This window comes from Mustela lutreola, chromosome X (assembly GCF_030435805.1).
Source record: "Mustela lutreola isolate mMusLut2 chromosome X, mMusLut2.pri, whole genome shotgun sequence".
Classification (NCBI taxonomy): domain Eukaryota; kingdom Metazoa; phylum Chordata; class Mammalia; order Carnivora; family Mustelidae; genus Mustela; species Mustela lutreola.
In genome coordinates this window covers 76780045-76798018 of record NC_081308.1, presented here as the reverse complement: position 1 = coordinate 76798018, position 17974 = coordinate 76780045, and the positions used below count along the sequence as shown (strand labels likewise).

Genomic DNA, 17974 nt, shown 5'->3' with positions numbered 1-17974 from the left:
CAGAAAAGACCTCGAATAGACAAAGGGATATTGAAAAAGAAAGCCAACATTGGTGGCATCACAATTCCGGACTTCAAGCTCTATTACAAAGCTGTCATCATTAAGACAGCATGGTACTGGCACAAAAACAGACACATAGATCAATGGAACAGAATAGAGAGCCCAGAAATAGACCCTCAAATCTATGGTCAACTAATCTTCAACATAGCAGGAAATAATGTCCAATGGAAAAAAGACAGCCTCTTTAATAAAAGTGTTGTGAAAATTGGACAGCCACATGCAGAAAAATGAAATTGGACCATTTCCTTATACCACACACGAAAATAGACTCAAAATGGATGAAGGACCTCAATGTGTGAAAGGAATCCATCAAAATCCTTGAGGAGAACACAGGCAGCAACCTCTTCAACCTCAGCCGCAGCAACATCTTCCTAGAAACATCGCCAAATGCAAGGGAAGCAAGGGAAAAAATGAACTATTGGGGTTTCCTCAAGATCAAAATCTTTTGCACAGCAAAGGAAACAGTTAACAAAACCAAAAGACACTTGACAGAATGGGAGAAGATATTTGCAAACGACATATCAGATAAAGGACTAGTGTCCAAATTCTATAAAGAACTTAGCAAGCTCAACACCCAAAGAACAAATAATCCAGTCAAGAAATGGGCAGAGGACATGAACAGACATTTCTGCAAAGAAGACATCCAGATGGCCAACAGACACATGAAAAAGTGCTCCATATCACTCGGCATCAGGGAAATACAAATCAAAACCACAATGAGATATCACCTCACGCCAGTCAGAATGGCTAAAATCAACAAGTCAGTTAATGACAGATGCTGGCGAGGATGCGGAAAAAGGGGAACCCTCCTACACTGTTGGTGGGAATGCAAGCTAATGCAACCACTCTGGAAAACAGCATGGAGGTTCCTCAAAATGTTGAAAATAGAACTGCCGTATGCTCCAGCAATTGCACTACTGGGTATTTACCCTAAAGATACAAACGTAGTGATCCAAAGGGGCACGTGCACCTGAATGTTTATAGCAGCAATGTCCACGATAGCCAAACTATGGAAAGAACCTAGATGTCCATCAACAGATGAATGGATCAAGAAGATGTGGTATATATACACAATGGAATACTATGCAGCCATCAAAAGAAATGAAATCTTGCCATTTGCGACAACATGGATGGAACTAGAGCGTATCATGCTTAGCGAAATAAGTCAAGCGGAGAAAGACAACTATCATATGATCTCCCTGATATGAGGAAGTGGTGATACAACATGGAGGCTTAAGTGGGTAGGAGAAGAATCAATGAAACAAGATGGGATTAGGAGAGAGACAAACCATAAGTGACTCTTAATCTTACAAAACAAACTGAGGGTTGCTGGGTGGAGGGGGGTTGGGATAAGGGGGTGGGGTTATGGACATTGGGGAGGGTATGTGCTTTGGTGAGTGCTGTTTAAGTGTGTAAACCTGGCGATTCACACACCTGTACCCCTGGGGATAAAAATATATGTTTATTAAAAAAAATGTTGATAATCAGCAAAGTGGGGTTAGAAGGAACATATCTCTACATAATAAAAACCATATATGAAGAACTCATAGCTAACATACTCAATGCTGAAAAACTAAGATCATTCCAGCTAAGTTCAGGAACAAAACAAGAATGTCCACTCTCACCACTTTTATTCAACATTTTACTGGAAGTCCTAGCCACAGCACTCAGACAAGAAAAAGAAATAAGAGGCATTTGTATTGGTAAAGAAGTTAAACAGTTACTTATTTCAAATGGCATCATACTATACGCAGAAAATCCTAGAGTCCATAAAAAGCGACTAGAAGTAATAAACAAGTTCAGTAAAGTGGCATAGTACAAAATTAATAGCCAGGAATCAGTAACATTTCTAGACACTGATAATGAAGTAGCAGAAAGAGAACTTAAAACACACACACACACACACACACACACATTAACAATTGCACCCAAAGGAATAAAATACCTAGGAAAAAACTTAACCAAAGAGGTGAAAGACTAGTGTATGTAGTCCAAAAATCACAAACCACTGATGAAAGAAATTGAAGATGACACAAACATGTAGAGATATTTAATACTTATGGATTAGAATAATTAATATTGTTAAAATATTACATTACCTGAAACAATCCACATTTTTCATTCTTAAGCAGAACTGGAATTTTTTAATCACTTCTGTTTGCTGATAACAATAAACAATATTAGGTATCTGATGCCAGTTTCCCCAACATGTAAAAAGTTACAGCTGTATGACCTTGAAGAAGACTCATGAACTATAATCTATCATTGTAAAGTACCTACCCCACTACTACCATCCAACAGTTCACCCATGTAGCCTGCTATTTTTGCCTGCAATATTAGTTTTGCATTTAGAATGTGCAGCTATGGGGAACCACATAGCACAGTCTTCAGCACTTCCAACCCTCTTGCCCCAAATTGGCAAAATAAAATGTGTCTCTCAAGGTCTTCATGGTTACCTTCAAGGATCATGGTATAGGAAATCATGACATATAGGCAAATCAAATGTATTATTCCATATTTGTATTCAACTATACAGATAGCCCCAACTGCAAAGTTTTTCAGGTCATCTGTCCTGAAACAAACAAACAAACAAAAAGAACATTGTAAAGGAATATATTAAAGCAAACCTTCTATTGAGATTAAAAACGGAAAACTCCTTCTGAGGTAATAAATACTTTAAACCATCTTTTAAAAACCAAAAGGAATCAAGTTAGGGTATGGAAGCCTTAACACATTAACTTTAATCCACAATATTATATACATATATCTTTCAGGCTGTCAAAATTATGACAAATTTCACTGGATCTGCTGCCCCTTACTTCAAGGAGCCTATAGGTATCTGTCAAAATTTATGGTATCTGAATGTGGACTCCACAACTTAGGAATATCACAAGTTCAAAACCATCCTTTTGGGTGCTCTGAGCATCTAAAAATGACAAGATGGACACCAGAGGCTCCTTTCAAACCTGAGCTGCTAGGAACATGCAAGTATCCCTATGAGTATCATGACAGAGGGTTCACAAAGGAGGCAGATGTAGCTCCTCTCTGTTTTGGACATGAATATCCACATGAAAATCTTTACCTCTACTTTTTTCCTTGAAAAGATAGAAGAATTCCAAGTATATTCACAATCCCCATTTACAGTTTCTAATTTGTTGGAATTTTATGACATTATCAAATATTTTGCTATTTGTCTATGTGAACTTTACACTGTACTATTGTATTTCCACTAGAGTAAAAATCAAATACTGTCATGGAAAATCCCTGAGAAAAACTATCCATATTCTTTATTACAGAGAAAAATGGCAATATAAATTTATTAAAATTATTAAAATTAGTTTTGAATTATGACTGGTAGATACTTACAAGCCAAAAAAATACTGAATCCAGCTCTATTCTTAATAGTATATATTTCTGGGGTGCCTGAGTGGCTCAGTCAATTAAGCAGCTCCCTTCGGTTCAGGTCATGATCTCAGTGTCCTGGGATAGAGGCCCACATCAGGCTCCCTGCTCTGTGAGGAGTCCACTTCTCCTTCTTCCTCTACCCCTCCCCTCACTCTTGTGCTCTTTCTCTCTCTCAAATAAATAAAACCTTTGAAAAATACTATATATTTATTTTTTTTATTAAGAGATTTTGACTTTCAGTCATTTCAATTCATTGTCGGTCTTCCTATTCTTAACAGCCAAAAGCTTTGTCCCTCTATGACCTCTCTACTGTTATCCCCCATCTTTATCTATACCTGTCTTAAGGCATTTGTACTTCTTCTGTTTTACTGAAGTAACAAATACATAAAAGCATGTGCCATTTCTCCCACTAGATTCATCAAGAGCCAGGGAGGATCTAATTCTGTGCCTACATATATTCCCATAATGCCCAGTACAGTTCTTTGAATATTATCACATACATGAAAATATATTTATAGATATATGATGGGTTGAAAGATAGTTAACAAGTTTCTCAAAGTACAATAGGTAACAGGATTGTTCAAGGAATAGGATATTATGGCTAGTGTCTGTAACTGAGTTTTACCATCAGAATCTGCTCAAAAGTGACAATTTAAATAATTCTTAAAGTCTTGTTGTTTAATATTGTTCCAAAATATGAACAATTTCCTAGTTTGTAAATACAAGTTTTTAACAAAATAGAATTTTTCTCAGATGAACAGAAATATAGCTATAGCTTATAGTCATACTCTGAACACAATTAACCATTATGCTGCCATTCTAGAGATGCAGAAAACAAATAAAACTGGAATGAAATGAGTACTGATTTCAAGATATTTCTTGAATTATCTTATCATGCCATGTCCTCCTTAAAGATAAAAAGAATTCCACAGAGAAATTTAATTGCAGATTTAAAGTATTTTTCAGTTAATCATGGCTTTATTTTACCATTACCAACCATTTCCTGCCAGCCCTATAAATGAACAAGACATCCAAATATCATTTAAATATATATACAATGTAAAAGTGTGTGTGTGTGTACATATATATATATATATATATATGTGTGTGTGTGTGTATACATAAACATATATATTTTGTATATATAACCATTGTGATAAGAAACAATTTACAATAATAAATAGGCATTGTTCAATTCTTCATGAAAATTATTGACTTGTGCAATTATTTACAAAAAGGCATAAAGAATGTATTAATTAGGTGGACAATATGTATGCAAACCCCCTCTTGCAAAAATGTTCTCATTGCAATGGGAAAATCATATGATGCCAACTGATTTTCTAATTTCAGTTTTGTATTCTCTGTGGTCATCGTCTGCACTGATTTCACCATATGCATTCTTCTTTTGTGCCAATGTAATGCAAAAATATGACAACCTAATCACTCCCAAGGAAGGAATGTGCTCTATTCTAAATGAAAATGCTTATATTATACAAAAATACACCAAAGAGAAATGAAAAGAAACTATTGAAATCCTCAGATTGGTGCCAGGAAGATGGCAGAGTAGAACACTAAACATCCTATGTTTACAACTAGATATCATTAATATACAAGTTAATAAACCAGAAAGCAATCCAAAGACTAGCAAAACAAACTCCAAACTAAATGTAGAGAGGAAGCCACATCAGGGAGATTTGGAAGGTCAGAAATGGTGGTCAGGAGCTGCATGTAGGAAGGAGGGAACTGCCATCCCTGAGAGGAAAAAGCACCAGGGAACCCACACAGGAAAAACAAATATCGAGCCTTGAAAACCAGAGGGGCTGAATTCTGTGAGTTTTTATAACCAGTGGGACTTGAGGCTGGAGCTTTAAAAGTCAGTGAAATCAGCACTGGGTGAGCCATGAGGGCTTCTTACCCAGGTCTCCACCATTAAAGAAACAACAGCTCAAAAAGAGAAAACATAGAAAGAACAGCTTGCACAATGGGAGGGAGATCTGTTTATACAGATTTCAAAGTGTGTTGGGGGACTTCTCTGGGAACAAAAGAACTGGCAGTCATCATTTTTACCCCCCAAGCCCCAGCATAATCACAAAGTCACCTGCAAAGGCAGCACAGCAGACACTTGCTACCCAAACTGCTGGCAGAGGGTCATGCCCACAAGTTCTCCTGAATTGTGGGATCAGCACAATTTTTGTTAATGCTGCACACCCCACCCAGCAGCTGCACACAAATGTGGCTTTCCTCAACCACTGCACTCCATGCCTAGCTAACATGCACACAGACACCACACGGCATGACCACCCACCAGGTGTAGACAATGGGCTCAGACACTGTGCACAAAAGTCTGTAGGCCCTTGGCCTACTGTGCAATATGCCTGCACCTGCTGTGCTTTAGGGAATAACCTAGGAATAACAGCTCATTGTGAATTTTCAAAATACTGGCACCCCAACCCAGAGCCCTTCTACTGTCATGCGCTAACAGAGCCATCCTGCCTGGATCTCACTAACATTGCAGAGAGCAAACACAATGCCTAACAGGCAAAGTCAGTCCAGACATCTAGACTGAAAGGAAAAGTGACTCAGACACAATGACATAAGCAACACATGACATGACATAAGCAACACACATGGAAAGCTCTCATAAAGTGACAGGTTCTAGTGAACAAGGAATACTGCAATTCAGGGCACTACAGGACCTCTTCTTCATAAAGCCACTACTTTCAAGAGCAGAAGACATAGTTAACTTCCCTAAACCAAGGAAACACACACAAAGAAGTAGACACAATGAGGAGACAGAGGAGTATTTCCCAAATGAAAGAACATAATAAAATCACAGCAGGAGATTTAACCACAGAGAAATAAGTAATATGCCTCATTCAGAATTTAAAGTAATCATCATAAGGATACTCACCGGAATACTGAAGGAATAAGAGAACCCTAGGATCTTCTAGGCCTATGGACACAACTAGATAACTATTAAACCATCCTAAATGTCCCCCAGAAATCAATCTGAAGACTCACAGAACAAACTCCACAACAAAAGGGAGAGAAGATGTCACATTGAAGAGCTTAGGTAGTGCAGAGACATGGTTTAGAGAGAAATGGATCATGGGTGCTGCAGAGGGGAGGAAGCCATAGTCACTGAGAAGGATGAGAGAGAGAGAGAGAGAGAGAGAGAGAGAGAGAGGAGCACACAGGGGAACACAAAAAGGGGATGTGTCCTCAAAGCTACTGGCTTGGAAAATGAATAAGGATGAATTTTGTGAATTCCTGCAACCATCAGGGCTTAAAGTCTAGAATTGTAAAGGTCAGCAGGCTTGACTGAGATACACCTGGAGGGCACTGCCCTCTTCCTAGAGGGAAAGCAGGAAAACAACTCAGAAGCAGACAGTGTAGAAACAACAATTTGAAGAAACAACTGGGGCACATAGGGAGGAGATTATTCACTCTTCTTGAAGCATGTCCCTGAGAGATACCATTTATGGAGATGCCTCTCCAGGAACAAAGCAGGTGGCTGGCACAACTTAAATCTCTTACCCCTCAGCATAAGTACAGAGCCACCTGCAGGAAGCAGACCAACACTATCACTGGCTGCCTACTTGTTTAGACCAAGACCTACCTTCCTGAGCTCAAGCTGAACTACCTTTCTTTGTCTTCTTCTTCTTCTTCTTCTTTTTTTTTTTAAATTTATTTGACTGACAGAAATCACAAGTAGGCAGAGAGGCAGGCAGAGAGGGGGAGGAGGCAGGCTCCCCACCAAGCAGAGAGCCCAATGTGGGGCTTGATCCCAGGACCCTGAGATCATGACCTGAGCCAAAGGCAGAGGCCCCAACCCACTGAGCCACCCAGGCGCCACTAGACTACCTTCCTCAGTCAAACTTGCCTCAGTTCCAGCCCAGAGGACCCCTCCCCAAGAAGACAAGCAAAAACTCTTGTCCACACCATCTCAGCCAACCAGAAAGTTCTGAGGGCCTTAGTTTCTTGTGGAAGAGGTGGTAAGTCTCATTTACAAGCAGACCAGAACTCACCTATTTAAAACACACCACATTGATGCAAGGGATCAGAAAGTATTGACAGCAAGCAATGAGGATCTCTGCAGACAACTGGCCTGAAGGAAAGAGCAGCCAAAAACACAATAGCACAGGGCATGCAACACACACTGGAGGCACTCCTTGAAGTGCCAAGTCCTGGGCACTACAGGAACTCATCTTCCAAAAGTCATTACTTTCCAGAGAAGCAGACATAACTGGCTTTTCTAACACATAGAAGAAAGCATAGACAGAGGAAATTATCCCAAAAGAAAACAAAATAAGGTCCTGGCCAAAGTTCTAGGTGAAACAGATATTAGTTACAAACAAGATGGAGAATTTAAAGCAATAATCAGAAGGTTACTATCTGGCCTTGAGAGAAGAGTATAAGAAATGAATTAGACCCCTACAACAGAGATAAAAAAGCTTAGAAATTACTAATCAGAAATGAAAAATGCAATAAATAAGATTAGAAACAAGCTTGATGCAATTAACAGGATGCTGGAAGAAGCAGAGGGAAAAAATCACATAAAAGAAAATAATGGGAAATAATGAAACTGAACAAAAGAGAGAAGAATTATGCAACATGAGAATACACTTAAGGAAATCAGTAACTATATTACATGTGATAACGTTTGTACTGTAGGAGTCTAAAATGAAGAAGACAGAGAAAATGGGGTAGAAAATGTATTTGAAGAAAAATTCCCCAATCTGGGGAACAAAAAGTCGTACAGATCCAAGAGGAATAAAGAAATCCCATCAACATCAACAAAAGCAGGCCAACACCACAACATATTGTAATTAAATTTACAAAATACAGTGATAAACAACAAAAAGAAATTAAAAAAGGAAAAGAAAAGAAGTCGTTAACTTACAAGAGAAAACGCATAAGGCTACCTGGAGATATCTCAACAGAAATTTGAAAAGATAGAAGAGAAAGGCATAATATAGCTGAAGTGCTGAAAGAGAAATATATGCAGCCAAGAATCCTCTATCCAGAAACATTATCATTCATAAAATAAGGTGAGGTAAAAAGTTTCCCAGACAAAAACTAAAGGAGTTCATGACCCCAGAAAAGCCCTGCCAGACATATTAATGGGAGCTCTTTGAGTGGAAAGGAGAGGCCAAAATTGACAAAGACAAGAAAGGATCAGAGAAAATCTCCAGAAATGAGAAAACAAGTAACAAAATGACACTAAATAACTATCTATCAATAATTATTTTGAATACAAATGAGTTAAGGGACACAATCAAAAGGCATAAGGGTCAGAATGGATTAAAAAATCAAGACTCATCCAAATTCTGCTGACAAGATATTCATATCAGACCTAAAGACGCCTGTAAATAGAAAGTGAGGAAATGAAGAATTTTTTATCACACAAATGAATGTCAAAAGAAAGCCAGAGTAGCAATATGTACATGGGGCAAACTAGACTTTAAAATGAAGACTATATAACAAGGGGTTCTTGGGTGGCTCAGTCATTAAGCATCTGCTTCCAGCTCAGGTCATGATCCCAAGATCCTGGGATCAAGCCCTGCATCAGGCTCCCTACACATCAGGAAACCTGCTTCTCTCTTTCCCACTCCCCCTGCTTGTATTCCTTCTCTCACTGTTTCTCTTTGTGTGTCAAATAAATAATAAAACCCTAAAAAAAAAGAAGGACATATTTTATAACAAAGGGGACAATCAAGCAAGAAGATCTAACAATTGTAAATATTTATCTCCCCAATACAGAAGCACACAAATATACAAAACAATAACAGACATTAGGGAACTAATTGAGGATAACAAAATAATAGTAGGAGAGCTTAATACCCCAGTTTCATCAATTGACACATCATCTAAACAAAAACTCAAAAAGGAAACAATAGCTTTAAATGACACACAGGATCAGATGGACTTAGTAGTATCCAAACATTAGGGAGCTAACTGAAGATAACACAAAAATAGTAAAAGAGGTTAATGCCCCAATAACATCAATTGACACATCATCTAAACAAAATAATCAAAAAGGAAACAATGGTTTTGAATGACACACTGGATCAGATGGACTTAATAGATATATTCAGTACAGTCCAGCTTAAAAACCGCAGAATACACATTCTTTTCAAGTGTACATGGGACATTCTCCAGAATAGATCAAATGTGAGGTCACAAATTAGGCCTCAACAAATACAAAAAGACTGAGTACACACCATAAAACTTTTCTAACCACAGCATGATGAAACTATAAGTCAACCACAAGAAAAAAATTAGAAAAATCACAAATACATAGATGTTAAACAACATACTACTCAACAATGAATGGGTCAAGCAGAAAATCAAAGAAGAAGTTAAAAAATACCTGGACACAAATGAAAATAAATACACAATGATCCAAAATATATGGGATACAGCCAAAGCGGTTCTATGAGGGAAATATAGAGCAATAAAGGGCTACCTTAAGAAGCAAGAGAAATCTCAAACATTCTCATGTTGTATCTGAAGAACTACAAAAAGAAACATGAAACCAGTGAAAGGAAGGAAGTTCAGAGCAGAAATAAATGATATAGAGGCTAAAAGACTAATAGAACAGACCCATGAAATCAGGATCTGGTTTTGTGAAAAAGAATTAATAAAATTGATAAGCCTCTAGCTAGAATTATCAAAAAGAAAAGATAAAGGACCCAAATAAATAAATTCACAAATAAGAAAGGAGAAATAAAAACCAACACCACAGAAATACAATTATAAGGAAACATTATGAAAAACAATATGTCAACAAATCGAACACATGGAATAAATGGATAAATTCCTAGAAACATATAAACTACCAAAGATGAAATAGGAATAAATAGGAAATTTGAACAGAGAGATAACCAGCAAAGAAATTGAGTCAATAATTAAAAACTCCCAAAACATAAAAGTCAAAGGCCAGATAGCTTCAAAGGAGAATTCTACTAATCATTAAAGAAAATTAATACCTATTCTTCTCAAAATGATCCAAAAAATAGAAATGGAAGTAAAACCTCCAAACTCATTCTATGATGTCAGCATTACCGTGATACCAAAGCCAGAAAAAGACTACATCAAGAAAAAGAATTACAGGCTAATATCCCTGATGTGCATGGATGCAAATATTCTCAATAAAATATTAGCAAAGTGAAGCCAACAGTACATTAAAAGAATCATTCACCATAATCAAGTGTGATGTATTCCTGGGCTCCAAGTGTAGTTCAGTATTTGCAAATCAGTGTCATACATCACATTAATAAAAGAAAGGATAAGAAAGTTATGATCCTTTCAATAGATGCAGAAAAAGCATTTGACAATGTACAACATCCATTCATGATAAAAACTGTCATATAAAATAGGGTTAGAGGAAACATACCTCAATATCATAGAGGCCATCTATGAAAAACTCACAGCTAACATCATTCACAATGGGGAAAAATCTAAAAGTTTCACCTCCAGGGTCAGGAAAAAGGAATGTTCACTACCACCACTGTTGTTCAACATACTACTGGAAGTCCTAGCCACAACAATCAGACAATAAAAAGAAATAAAAGCCATCCAAATCTCTAAGGAAAAAGTAAAACTTTCACTATTAGCAGATCACATGATATTTTATATAGAAAGCACAAAAGACACCACAAGAAACTTCAAGAAATGATTAATGAATTCAATAAACTCATAGGATATAAAATCAATGTGCAGAAATATGTTGGAGTTCTATACACTAATAATGAAAATGCAGAAAGAAAGTTAAGGAATAAATTCCATTACAGTTGCACCAAAAACAATAAGATACCTAGGAATAGGAATAAACCTAACTAAAAAGATTAAAGAACTGTACTCTGACAACTATAAAACACTAATGAGAGAAACTGAAAATGAGGCAAAGAAGTGGGAAAATATCCCATGATCATAAATTGGAAGAAGAAATATTGGTAAAATATCTATACTACCCAAAGCAATCTACACATTTAATGCAAACCCTATTAAAATACCACCTGCAGTTTTCACAGAGCTAGAACAAACAATCCTAAAATTTATATGGAACTACAAAATATCCTGAATCAGCCAAAGCAGGTTGAAAAAAAAAAAGAAGAGAAGTTGGACACATTGCAATCCGAACTTCAGGATATTTTAAGAAGCTGTAATAATAAAAACAATATGGTACTGGCACAAAAATAGACACATTTCAGTGGAAGAGAATACAAAACTCAAAATTAAACCCACAAATATATAGTATAGTATAATAGAGCATAGTATAGTATAGTATAGTTAAAGAACAAAGCAAGAAAGTATATCCATTTAGAAAAAGAGAGTCTCTTCAACAAATGGTGTTGGGGAAAATATGACAGCAATCTGCAAAAGAATGAAACTGGACCACTTTGTTACATGATACATAAAAATAAATTCAAAATGGAAGGAAGACCTAAATGTGAGACCTAAAACCATAAAAACCCAAGAGAAGAACACTGGCCATAACCACTTTTACCTAGGCCATCATAACTTCTTCCTAGATATGTCTCTGGAGACAAGGAAAACAAAAGCAAAAATAAACTATTGGGATTTCATCAAAATAACAAGATCCTGCACAGTTGAGAAAAAAAAAAATCAAACTCTAAGGTAACCTGTAAATGGAAGAAGATATTTGGAAATGGCATATCTGATAAAGGGTTATTATCCAAAATATAAAAAGAACTTATAAAACTCAATACCTAAAAAATGAATAATTCAATTAAAAATGTGCAGAGAATATGAATAGATATTTTTCAAATGAAGATGCCCAGATGACCAACAGACACATGAAAAGATGCTCAACTTCATTCATCATCAAGGAAATAGAAGTAAAGTGAGACATCAGCTCACACTTGTCAGAATGGCTTAAATCAACAACACAAGAAACAAGAGGTGCCAGCAAGGATGGAGAGAAAGGAAAACCCTCTTGCACTGTTAATGGGAATGCAAACTGTTGCAGTGACTCTGTAAAAGAGTATGCAACCTCCTTAAAAAGTTAAAAATACAACTACCCTATGGCTCAACAATTGCACAACCACATATCTATTGAAATGTTAAAAAACACTGATTCAAAGAGACACATGCACACTAATGTTTATAGCATCATTATCAACAATAGTCAAATTACAGAAAGAGACCAAATGTGCACCCATGATGAACTGATAAAGAGTAGGTGGCAAATCTATATCTATATCTAATCTATATCTATATATCTATATAATACACATATATAGAATATTATATATGTATTTTATATATATATACATAATATTTATATAGAATATTACTCAGCCACAAAGAAAAAAAGAATGAATCTTGCCATTTGCGATGACATGGATGGGGTAAAGTATTATGCTAAGTGATAAAAGTTGATCAGAGAAAGACAAATACCATATGAAAATACCATATGATTTCACACATATGTGGAATTTAAGCAACAAAACAATCAAAAGGGAAAAATAAAGAGAGAGAGGCAATCCAAGAAACAGACTCTTAAGTATAAAAAGCAAAGTGATGGTCACCAAAAGGGAGGTGGGCAGAGAGATAGGTTAAATAGGTGATGGGTACTAAGGGGTGCACTTGTTATGATGAGCAGTGAGTATTTTATGGAAGGGTTAATCACTGTATTGTAAGCCTAAAATTAATATTTCATTGTATGTTAACTAACTGGAATTTAAATTATAACATAAGAAAACATGGAAAAATAAAGATACTGAACTTCAGTAAAGGGTGGAGGACATCAGTGAGACCCTTGACAAAGAGATAAAAAATAACATATCAATACTTTTAATGCCATTCTGATCAAAATTCCACCGGTATTCTTCAAGGAGCTGGAGAAAATAATCCTAAAATTTGTATGGAGTCAGAAGAGACCCCGAATCACTAAGGAAATGTTGAAAAACAAAAATAAAGCCGGGGGCATCACGTTACCTGATTTCAAGCCTTATACAAAGCTGTGATCACCAAGACAGCATGGTACTGGCATAAAAACAGACACATAGACCAGTGGAACAGAGTAGAGAGCCCAGATATGAACCCTCAACTCTATGGTCAAATAATCTTCGACAAAACAGGAAAAAATATACAGTGGAAGAAAGACAGTCTCTTCAATAAATGGTGCTGGGAAAACTGGACAGCTATATGTAGAAGAATGAAACTCGACCATTCTCTTACACCATACACAAAGATAAACTCAAAATAAATAAAAGACCTCAATGTGAAACAGGGATCCATCAGAATCCTAGAGGAGAACATAGGTAGTAATCTCTTCAATAGCAACCACTGCAACTTCTTTCAAGATATGTCTCCAAAGGCAAAGGAAACAAAAGTGAAAATAAACTTTTGGGACTTCATCAAGATCAAGAGCTTCTGCACAGCAAAGGAAACAGTCAACAAAACAAAGAGGCAACCCACGGAATGGGAGAAGATATTTGCAAATGACAGTACAGACAAAAGGTTGATATTCAGGATCTATAATGAACTCCTCAAACTCAACACACACAAAACAGACAATCATATCAAAAAATGGGCAGAAGATATGGACAGACACTTCTCCAATCAAAACATACAAATGGCTATCAGACACATGAAAAAATGATCATCATCACTAGCCCTCAGGGAGATTCAAATTAAAACCACATTGAGATATCACCTTACACCAGTTAGAATGGCCAAAATTAACAAAACAGGAAACAACATGTGTTGGAGAGGATGTGAAGAAAGGGAAACCCTCTTCCACTGCTGGTAGGAATGCAAGTTGGTGCAGCCACTTTAGAGAACAGTGTGGAGATTCCTCAAGAAATTAAAAATAGAGCTTCCATATGACCCTGCAATTGCACTCCTGGGTATTTACCCCAAAGATACATATGTCGTGAAACGAAGGGCCATCTGTACCCCAATGTTTATAGCAGCAATGGCCACGGTCGCCAAACTATGGAAAGAACAAAGATGCCCTTCAACAGACGAATGGATAAGGAAGATATGGTTCATATACACTATGGAGTATTATGCCTCCATCAGAAAGGATGAATACCCAACTTTTGTAGCAACATGGATGGGACTAGAAGAGATTATGCTGAGTGAAATAAGTCAAGCAGAGAGAGTCAATTATCATATGGTTTCACTTATTTGTGGAGCATAACAAATATCATGGAGGACAAGGGGTGTTAGAGAGGAGAAGGGAGTTAGGGTAAATTGGAAGGGGAGGTGAATCATGAGAGACTATGGACTCTGAAAATAAATCTGAGGGGTTTGAAGTGGCAGGGGTGTTGGAGGTTGGGGTACCAGATGGTGGGTATTAGAGAGGGCACGGATTGCATGGAGGACTGGGTGTGGTGAAAAAATAATGAAAACTGTTTTTCTGAAAATAAATTTATTAATAAAAATATAACATCAGAGATGAAGAACTCAATAAATGAAATCAAATATATAATAGACGGAATAAATAATATGTGACAGAAAGCAGAGGAACATATCAGTGGTCTGGAAAATAGAGTAATTGAAAATAATGAAGCTGAGCATGTGAGAGACAAACAAATACTGCATAATGAGAATAAACTTTGAGAATTGGTTCTTCCATCAAGTATAGCTGTATTTGCATTAGAGGGATCCCAGTTGAGGGGAGAGAAAGGTGGGCAGAAAATGTATTTGAAGAAACAATACGTGAAAATTTCCTAAATCTTGGGAGGGAAATAGATCCAGATTCAGGAGGCAAGAGATCATTTTAAAGATTGTAAGAGAAAGAAGAGAGTTACCTACAAAAGAAACCCCATAATGATTTCAGCTATTTCAGCAGAAGCTTTGAAGGCCAGAAGTGAGTGGCATGATGTATTTGAAGTGCTGAAAGGAAAAATATGCAGCCAAGAATACTCTATTGAACAAGGATATCATTCAGAATAGGAGATATAGTTTCCTAGATAAACATACTTAAAATAATCCATGACCAATAAAACAGCTCTAAAATAAATGTTATGGGGGACTCTATGAGTGGAAAACAAGAGAAAGTAAGTACGAGTAAGAAAAATTAGAAGCACAAAATAAAAGGTTGTAAAAGATGATACCAAATATCTGAACCATGAAGGGGAAAAGAGTAAGGGTGAGTCCAAAAATAAGCAACCATCTAGTTAAATATAGACTGCTATATGCAGATGTTATATGTAAGCTGAATGGTAACCACAAATCAAAAAACAGTAATACTTCTTTTGCAACTAGTGCCAGGTGATGGAACACTCTCAGGACAAGTGTCACAAGCATCACACTACTTGGGACAAAAGGAAGCCCTATCACAAAAAGTAAAATTATAAGCAAGGATACCCGATTGTCAACACTAAGATTGGTCCCTGCCACATTCATACAGTCCACATTTGGTGAGTCAACAAGAAGAGCCATGCTTTGAGGCTGGATGTGGGGAACTTTGTCTGGGGCTCTGACTGCTGTACTTGTAAAATAAGGATTATTGATTTGTCTACAGTGCATCCAACAAGGAATTAGTCCACACACAAGACCCTGGCGAAGACCTGTATCATGCTCATTGACACTGTGAGTCAGTTGGTATCACTATGTGTCACTGTGAGTCACTGTGGTATCAGTTCTGCTATGCACCACACCTGGGCCACAAGAAGGGGACCAAGCTGATGTCCAAGGAGGAAAAAATTAAAAAAAAAAAACTAACTAAAAAACTCAAAAGAAATATAATTAAATAGGGAAAACGCTGAAGTTAGCAGTTTTCTGGAGAAGTTCCAGAATGGCAAGCTTCTTGAATGCATCACTTCAAAAACAGGCCAGTGTGGCCATGTAGATGGCTATGTGCTAGATGAGAAGGACGTAGACTCCCATCTGAAGGAAAGAAAAAAAAAATCTCATAAAGGCAAATAAATCTTCCTACCTCTTATCTTTGATCATGTAATAAAGGTGTTCATTGTTTTAAGCAAAAGCAGTAATAGATATGCAAAAAAATAAAAAGTAAGAAATCAAAATATATCATTAAAAAACTCCAGCAAACCATGAAAGAGAGACAGAAAAGAAAGGAACACAGAACAACAACAAATAAAGTAACAAAATGGCAATAAGCACATATCCATCAATAACTGTTTTGGGGGCACCTAGGTGGCTCAGTTAGTTAAGTGACCAACTAATGATTTCAGCTCAGGCCATGACTCAGGGTTGTGAGATAAAGCTCCATGTTGGTCTCTGTGCTCAACATCCTCAGTATGGAGTCTGCTAAAACCTCTCCATTTGCAGCTTTCACTGCTCTGTCTCTCTCTGTCTCTTTCTCTCTCTCTCTCTCCCAAATAAATAAATATAATATTTTAAAATTACTTTGAACTTAAATGGACTAAAAGCCTAAAAAAGAAATATGGTGACAGAATGGATAAAAAAAATAAGACTCATCTATATTCTGCTTACAAGATACTCATTTTAGACAAAACTAAAAATACCTGCAGGTTGAAAGTGAGGGGATGTAGAAATATTTATCACATAAATGGATGTCAAAAGAAAGCCACAACAAAGAGAAATAAAATGTATCCAAATTGGTAATGAAGAATTCAAACTCTCTCTCTTTGCATATGACATGATTCTTTATATGGAAAACCCAAAAGACTCTACCCCCAAACTACTAGAACTCATAAAACAATTCAGCAACATGGCAGGATACAAATTTAATGTACAGAAATAAATGGCTTTCTTATACACTAATAATGAAAATACAGAAAGGGAAAGTAGAGAATCGTTTCCATTTACTATAGCACCAAGAACCATAAAATACCTGGGAATAAACCTAACCAAAGAAGTAAAGGATCTGTACTCGAGGAACTACAGAACGCTCATGAAAGAAATTGAAGAAGACACAAAAATATGGAAGACCATTCCATGCTCATGGATCAGAAGAATAAACATTGTTAAAATGTCTATACTGCCTAGAGCAATCTATACTTTTAATGCCATTCCGAACAATATTCCACCAGTATTCTTCAAAGAGCTGGAGCAAATAATCCAAAAATTTGTATGGAATCAGAAGAGACCCCGAATCGCTAAGGACATGTTGAAAAACAAAAATAAAATGGGGGGCATCACGTTACCTGATTTCAAGATTTACTACAAAGCTGTGATCACCAAGACAGCATTGTACTGTCATAAAAACAGACACATAGACCAGTGGAACAGAGAAGAGAGCTCAGATATGGACCCTCAACTCTATGGTTAAATAATCTTCGACAAAAGAGGAAAAAATATACAGTGGAAAAAAGAGTCTCCGCATCCTCGCCAGCATCTGTCATTTCCTGACTTGTTAATTTTAGCCATACTGACTGGTGTGAGGTGGTAGCTCATTGTGGTTTTGATTTGTATTTCCCTGATGCCGAGTGATATAGAGCACTTTTTCATGTGTCTGTTTGCAATCTGGATGTCTTATTTGCATAAATGTCTGTTTATGTCCTGTGCCCATTTCTTGATTGGACTATTTGTTATTTGGGTG

At 36.7% G+C, this 17974-nt stretch overlaps 1 protein-coding gene and 1 pseudogene across 1 annotated transcript in view; one reads left to right on the top strand and one right to left on the bottom strand.

Moving 5' to 3' along the window:
• Positions 1-17974, bottom strand: part of DACH2 (dachshund family transcription factor 2) — an 878628-nt gene that overhangs the window by 464690 nt on the left and 395964 nt on the right. The window lies entirely within an intron of this gene.
• LOC131822087 (small ribosomal subunit protein eS8-like) lies at positions 15721-16374 on the top strand (annotated as a pseudogene).